At 42.6% G+C, this 7,605-nt stretch overlaps 1 long non-coding RNA gene across 1 annotated transcript; it reads left to right on the top strand.

Moving 5' to 3' along the window:
- Positions 1-366: 366 nt before the first annotated feature.
- Positions 367-6,951, top strand: LOC144141256 (uncharacterized). Its single transcript, XR_013316500.1, has 3 exons — positions 367-681; positions 2,220-2,489; positions 5,374-6,951. It is a non-coding gene; the product is annotated as an uncharacterized LOC144141256 (long non-coding RNA).
- The last annotated feature ends 654 nt before the right edge of the window (positions 6,952-7,605 follow it).

Genomic DNA, 7,605 nt, shown 5'->3' on the forward strand with positions numbered 1-7,605 from the left:
TTTTCTTTTTTTTTTGTTTTTTTTTACGTGAGGGTTTCATTAGCTCCTTTTTTAACGACCAGGGTAAGCACCTGTTCCTTGCTTTCTATCACGCCGACATTTACCGCCCTCTTCCTAAACCCAAAGAAGCTCGTTTTCTCGCACGTTCTCTCTTGAGAAGCCCGCCGTGAAAACAAAACCAAAACAAACGTCAAACCTCTTTACAATATCAGTATATATGTCAATTACTTTATGTGTATTCACTTTTTGTGTTTAAAAACCTTATATTTAAGTTATAAACACATTTCAGACTTTGAAAGCAGAAAGATAATTACCAACATTACAGTAGTAACACAATTTTCGTCAAACACAGAGGTGCTGCATTTGAAGTCTGGCAACTATCTCTCACTTTTGTGTGTGTTTTTTCATGGCGTTTTGTGCCGAGTGGTTGGTGGCGTGATTTAATCTGTTTTATCTATTTCAAGCTTAAATCATAGTTATAGAAGCTTTATGGGTGATGTCTACCCTTCTAACCTACGCGTGTGTTGAACATGGGGACCCCGGAAGAACGATCATCGCCGGATAAAATACTGCGCGTCAAAAGTGGATGACATTGCATCAGAACAAAGCGTGTTCGTGTGTCCGCGAGATGAAGACGACAGTGAAGGAGAATTTTACGTTGGAAACATCGTTTTTGCTCGGGTAAGTACGCATTTTTTATTATTCTGTATTTGGTTGGAATGAGTTCTGGTGTTTATGGGTCAGTAATTCGCTAGACCCCCATCTCGTTTGCTCTGAGAGCCTACGTGAGTTAGTATACTTGTTTGGCGCCCAGTCCACCGTTTCCGCAGAAGTCAGCATCAATTTACGCTGAAGCTAGACCTTGGCTACGATGCTCGCGCTATGGTACACGGCTGCTAATAATTTCACATCACGCAAGGCTCTTTAACACCGGGGCGTTTGTTTATGTGTCTCTCAAACAGTGCCTTTGCGGTTGCAGATCGCAGTCGCAATTTCGCGTGAGTGGCACAACGCTGTGATTAGTCCTCCCTCGTGAATACCCGCGGTATACCAAGAAATAACATGAACAGGAGGTTCCCTGGAAGTGCATGTGAAAACGCGTACACGTGATTCCATGGCTGGCGTCTCGTAGGTGTTGTGAAATCTCTCCCCCCCCCCCCCCCCCCTTCACGAATTCCGTGCAGTGCGCTTCGCAGCTATTGCGCTCGCGAGACCGGCGACCGTACACCTCGCGGTCTTCGGGCCGCGATATGTGTGCTGTTCTCGTGAAGCTCGACAACAGCGAAATTGCCGTACTCGCTCGCCAACGCGCCCCGACAGCGTACGCGTCGACCGGGTGCTGACGAAGTTGTGCTGGAAGAAAAGCAGGCAAGAGATGAGGGCGCACGAGGTGTAGTTAAACATGATAATTTACAAAGTGCAAGGTGGAGAAAATAGTATGCAAGGGCCGGAAACGGTGAGAGAGTTCGGGCCGCGTGCCAGCGAGCGAGTGCGGTAATTTACGTTGCCGAGTTTCACGAGTCCGGCACGAATATGACGACGCCCGTCTGAGAGTTCATAGAGGTATAGAATTCACATACGTGCAAATTGAAGGTGAAATGCGCGCATGTGGCCTCGCAGGGAGTTAGCATAGTCTCGGGGTAGTGGGGGAGATTTCACAACCCCTACGAGGCGCCTGCCGATTCTGTCAGAGTAGCTCTCGTGAAGTCTGGGGCTTGATATCAGAGGCATATGTATTGTTTAAATTAGTGCAGAAAATTGAGCCAATTCGCAAGTTCTCATTTTCGCAAAACCGCAGGCCATACAGAGACTAACAAAAAAGCTGTAGGCACTCACTCAACTCGATTTATATTGGAGAATTGAACGTGCAGATACAAGTCAGACATTGAAATGGAGGAGCCTCAACTATCACACACCAGTTCCGATTGAAAGCAAGGGATACAGATGAGCTGCTAGCATGCGTTCCATGCAAATTAGCTCAGTAGCTAGCTTTGCATATATCATGCATACCCCACTCACAGTACCTGCGGGTCTAAGAAATACATTCTTACTGTGACCTAAATTTCACTTGGGGTGTTCCGGGAATGTTCTTATTAGTGCCTTGGAGGTTACTGTCTTTAAACGATTAAAAATCTACTTGATGTAAGCATTCGTGCTTTGTGTGTGCTCTTCTTGTATTTCAACAAGTGTCAGCACACTCACAGATTATGCACCTGCAGGTGCTGCTGCTGGCTGTCCTGGGTCAGCTGCCTTCCAGTCCAGTTTCAAAGGCTTTGCCAGGGCCTCCCTTGGCCAACCGACACTGCACCTGCTGTACCCAAGTACTGCCTGGCCTTTCGTTGGTGCTCCGTACGCTTTGCCGCCAGGAATGGTCATTCATCCATCATCTGGCCGCTTGGACCACCCGTTCAGAAGTCAGCGCATTTGCTCGACACATCGGTCCAGGCACTGCTGCCATATCGGTGCACCCACCGATTATGTATTTTCAGGTTAGTTATTGCATGTTGTGGAACTTGCCATGATGTATACCTGTTAGCAGTGCTGTGGCCTCTGATTATTTGAAACATTTTCATGAAGCAGTGCTGTGCGTATGGAGCGTGTCATTGCTTAGAAGAGATATTGAAGAGAATCTGGGGCTGACGACTAAAGGGCAAGAAGAGAAATTGAACTGACTTTGAAGCAAGTATTCGTATGTAATCAAGCCAAGCAAACATTTAGGATCTTTCGATATGGTTTTAAACTTGCAATACCAACTGGTCTACTTCAGATCATACTGGTAATAATCATACTATACCGAAAAGTACATCCCGCAGTCTGTAGAATTCTGACAGCGCTTTTTTCGGAGTCTCTCATGACAGGCACTAATCTCAATGGTTGGAAGATAGTCGAGGTAGCACCAGTCTTTAAATCAGGAGACGGTACTTCACCATTAAATTTCCCTAACAAGCACCATATGCAAGGTCAGGAAACATTTCATCCACTCTCAGGTCGCTAATTATTTATAAAATCACAATATCACATTCGAGTATCACCACGGTTTTCACAAGGGTTACTTGAGAAACACAACTTTCAGGATTTGTTCACGATCTACATTGATCCATTGACACAGGCTTACAAACTGCGGTAGTTTTTCTCGATTTTTCTAAAGCATTCAATCGCATTGCACACCACAGACTACTTCTCAAACTTCACCCTAATGTCCTCACTTGAGCAAAAGCTTTTCATTCTTCTCAAATGCAGTTTACTTCTAATAACTATATACTTCTTTTGCTCGTGCCACTTTGTTGTCCCCCCAGGCAGGTTGCTTGGTCTATCTTCCATGTTGCATATCCTCCCATGTAAGTCTATTTGCAGATGATGTTGTAATTTATCACACAATTTCTTTCAACTACTACCGTCAATGCTTTCAATCTGATCTTAGCACAATTAACTCCTGGTGCTGCAAATGGCTAATGTCGCTTATCTCTAAAACAAAGTGCATGACTTTAACGGTGGCAAGTCTCGGATTGTAAATACTTACTTCATTAACAACAGCCTGATTACCTCTTGAGACAAAGGTGTTTTGGTAGGCCGGTAGGGGAGGGGGGATTGCATGGTGGATTTCAAAAGGTACATCTATTGGGAAAATAAGACGTGTGATTAATATTTTCATTTGCACTCCAAAACTCGCTTTATTTCATATGTTTAACCCACTGCCGTGGCTAGGGTGGTGTGCTGTGGAGGCGAATGTCGGTTAGATACCGCTTGGTGTAGCCGCTTTTCAGATGGAGGCAACACGTAAAGACGCCCGTGTTTGGAGATTTCGATGCGCACAAAAATACCCAGATGGTCAAAATTAATGCGAAGCCTTCCCCTACAGTGCTCCCCATATCCCAAGTGTAGCTTTGGCGTGTTAAACCACCGTTTTTTTTTCATGTTTTTGGTATAGTACCAGCTGCTGTAGCAGGTGCAACTTAAAGGTAAAATTATACATAATGTTTCCAAGAGCTAAATATAAAGGCCATATTGAAGTGCGTTTATGGGTCTATCTCATAGCAGTAGTGAAAGGTTATATACTCTGGTGCAGGTTAAGAACGCCAATGGCTCATGTGGTGTAGTCCAGTGTTTGACGGAATGCCGTGTAGGCAGGTAGAAGCATTATTGCAGTGATGAAACGTAGGTCACTGACCAAGTCAAGAAAGCCATTTAACGGTTTGTTGCTTGTTCACGGTGAGCATGTGTCGTGGAAAACGAAGCTATATATTGGGCATTACGTGGCGCAATGAGTTTGCATAGATATGGTGCAGATTGCCATCCATTATGTTGATAATGTTGGGCGTCGTCTGAACAATGAGGGACTCGAGCAGTAATCGAGAAGATAGATTGCACTCAGTTGTCAGTAATTTTTGTCTTGTTCCAGTCGACCACGTGTCCCGTCCTCTCACGGTGCTCTGCCAGTGGACTTGTTTTTGCATGGCCCTTGTTCACTTCGTTCCAGTGCTGCATTAATCTTCTGTGCAGATTGCCCGTTTCGCCAATGTACACTGATTTGCATTCAGTGCATGGAATCTAATAAACAATACCCGGAAGCTTGGAGCGTGAGAGGGGGTCTCTCACTCTGACAATGTCAGAACGCAGCTTGCTAGTGGGCACATGCACAATGTATGCACTGCGTGTCTTGAAAATGTGTGCGAGAGTTTCACCGATGTGTGGGACGTAGGTAATTGCCGCACGTTTTGATGCAGTCGTTGTCCTGAATATAATGCCTAAAGCATTATATTCAGAAAGAAGCGAAGAGGGCGACTAGCAAGAATCCACATTGACATTAGCAGGCAGAAGCGTCCACAAGGCCTGTGTCAAAACGTGCTGCAATTCTCGTCCTACACATCAATCAAACTTTCGCACGCATTTTCAAGAAACACATTGTGCACATCGTGCAGGTGCCCACTAGCAAGCTATGTTCTGACATTGTCAGCGTGAAAGACCCCCTCTCACGCTTCAAGCTTCCAGGTGTTGTTTATGTTTTGAACAAAAAAAGTGCCATTTAAACGTGACACCTCCTTCCTTGCCGATTTCTGATGCCTGATTGTTCAGTTTGTGGGGATACGTTTAGCAGATTGCTCACATGTCTAACCTGTATTTGTGCTTGAGCAGTCAAACGCTGATGCTAGCAGTGAAGTAGGTGAAAATTGTACTTTGATTGTAGTTGTGTGCAGATTACCTACATTGTGTTAATTCGTAGAAAAGCAAAATTGAGGTAACCCTGCTAACTGTTCCGCATTGCAGCATTTTATTATGCGAACGTTAAGGAGTTCAGCTGCTTGTTAAAGGTGAAATAAACAGTGGTACAAAAAGAAGAGCATCTACTAAACAGAAATATCTTCACAATCGCAGGGTGCCAACGGTCCGCCTACCAACTTGTGTCCTGCATCGTTTCTGCTGGCTGGAGGGGTTCATGGAGCATTTTCCAGCTTCTCAAAGTTTGTGGTCAAGCGCTCCTCCAAGTGAAAGATGCCGCAGAGGGATCTTTTGTTTTAATGCCACAATTTCACGTGCTCAGCAGCAAATTTACTCGTAAGGCTTTTTAAATATTCATCACCCAAGAGGGCATGTTACCTTCGTCTTCGGTGGAATGTGTCTGCACTCAGGTTATTTGTGACAGAAACAAGTGGACCACGTCATGAGAGTCATTGAGGCCTTGTTGATTGTGCATGCTTCTGAAATGACATTTTCATTAAGCTGAATACTTTCCACATATTACGATTTGTGAACAAATTATGGTAAAAGTCATGATTATTTGTACTACACTGCAGGAAGGAAATGCCAACATACGTTTTAAGCACCTCTGATATTTCAGATCGTTGGCTGGTGAGCAATAAAACAAAACTGAAATTTTTTTAAAGTAAAATCAAATATTCGTTGTCACCAGTGCATGACCATAGTAAAAGCTATCTAGTCACCAAATTTAGAATTAGACACGAAATGCCAAGAAAAATAGGGAAATAAACTAGACAGCTGGCTACAATAAACCAATTCGTAAAATTCCTCAATGTCTATCAAGTGATGATTCAGGCAGGTTAGTTAAGATGTCAGTGGGTTTATACACCCAACTTGCAGGGAAGCACATGAGCTCCCAATATTAACATGTTTTTAGTGAAGACCGTCTTCCTTCATTAAGCTGCTTTGCACATTGATGCCAGTCTGATAAACGTCCTGAATTTTTGTTATGATCAATCTTTGTATGGGAACCATATATTTTTATATGATGTCGCTGTGTATTTCTGAAACTGTATCTAGTCACTAATTCCAATTTGTCGTGGTCAGGTTTTTTCAACTGATTCGTAGCTTTTTTAACAATTATGGTATATTTTGTGTGCCTAAAGGAATGCCTCATTGCATGTTTAGCCTATGTAGTGTTGAAAGCGGACATTTTGCTTCAAAGTGGAATGTCGGGCTAGCAACAAGGTACTTCGCGTGCTGCTCACTTTCATTCATGCCATTATTTTTTATATTATCATTTAAAATTAAAAGCCAACCAATTTGCTGTCGTTTTAATTTTGTCACCTACTTTATACTTTCTTTTTTTTCAACTTTGTGTAAGGATTGACTATCCATATTTTTATGATACCAAGGCGTTGGACTGGGCTAGCTGGTACATGTTTGAATGGATGAAAAACCATAGGAAAACCCAGGACACAGAACAGAACGACGGGACAAACTTGTGCCGTCATTCTGTTTTAACTGTTTCCTGTGTTTACCACTGGTTTTTTATGCATTCAAACATTTTTTATGAGTTTGTTGAACAGTGATTAGTTTAGGTGTGTTCAAACAATTGTTGGCTGCGAAAGCTCCCTGTAGCATTTGTATAAGTGCTCTCTGCTTTTTTTTTTGAGCCAATACCCCACCACCAGTCTTCATGAGGTGGTCTTTTGTAGAAATAAGTTGAAATAAATATTTGTTTGCATTGCTTTACATGTTTTGAAAGAATTTCTTGTTCATTCTTGTTTCATTCAACCCCGTTTCAGAATCCTGCTTAAGGCATTTCCTCTGTTATTTTTTTTTCAGAACCAGGAAGGGTGCTCATCCTCGGTTCTTGCTGAAGCAGCAGTATCCATACTTCACACGTGAGCTCTGAACACACAGTAATTATGGTATGAAACATTCTACCAGTATAAGCCTGCTTTGTAGACGTCATTGTAGATGTCAAAGCTCTTGACAGTGTAGTCCAATGTCTGGTGTAACGGGCAATGTCTACAACTTGTAAAAATTAATTTTGTGGCTATAATGTTTGTGATTATTTTAAAATGCACGTCAACTACTATTTAGAATCGCTGTCTAAATTGGCAGCCATTTTCCTGGTGGATACAGAAAGTGAAAAAGCGCATGTGTAGAGATTTCAGTGCACCTTAAATGTCCCAAATTTGCTAAAGCTAATCCAAAGCCCTCCTTGTGGTGCACTTCATATCCCATGTACAGTTTTGCGTAAAAACAGCTAAAAATTTATGATCAATTTAAACTTATTTTAATGTTTTTAAATGCAAATATTCTCAGTTTAAGCTGCCATATTTAGAGTAAAATATTTTGTAACAATTATATAGCTACCAAAGGTTTACAGAAAAGCTTTTT

The sequence above is a fragment of the Haemaphysalis longicornis genome, unplaced genomic scaffold, assembly GCF_048455015.1.
Source record: "Haemaphysalis longicornis isolate Haplotype H1 unplaced genomic scaffold, Haemaphysalis longicornis Haplotype H1 scaffold_6, whole genome shotgun sequence".
NCBI lineage: Eukaryota > Metazoa > Arthropoda > Arachnida > Ixodida > Ixodidae > Haemaphysalis > Haemaphysalis longicornis.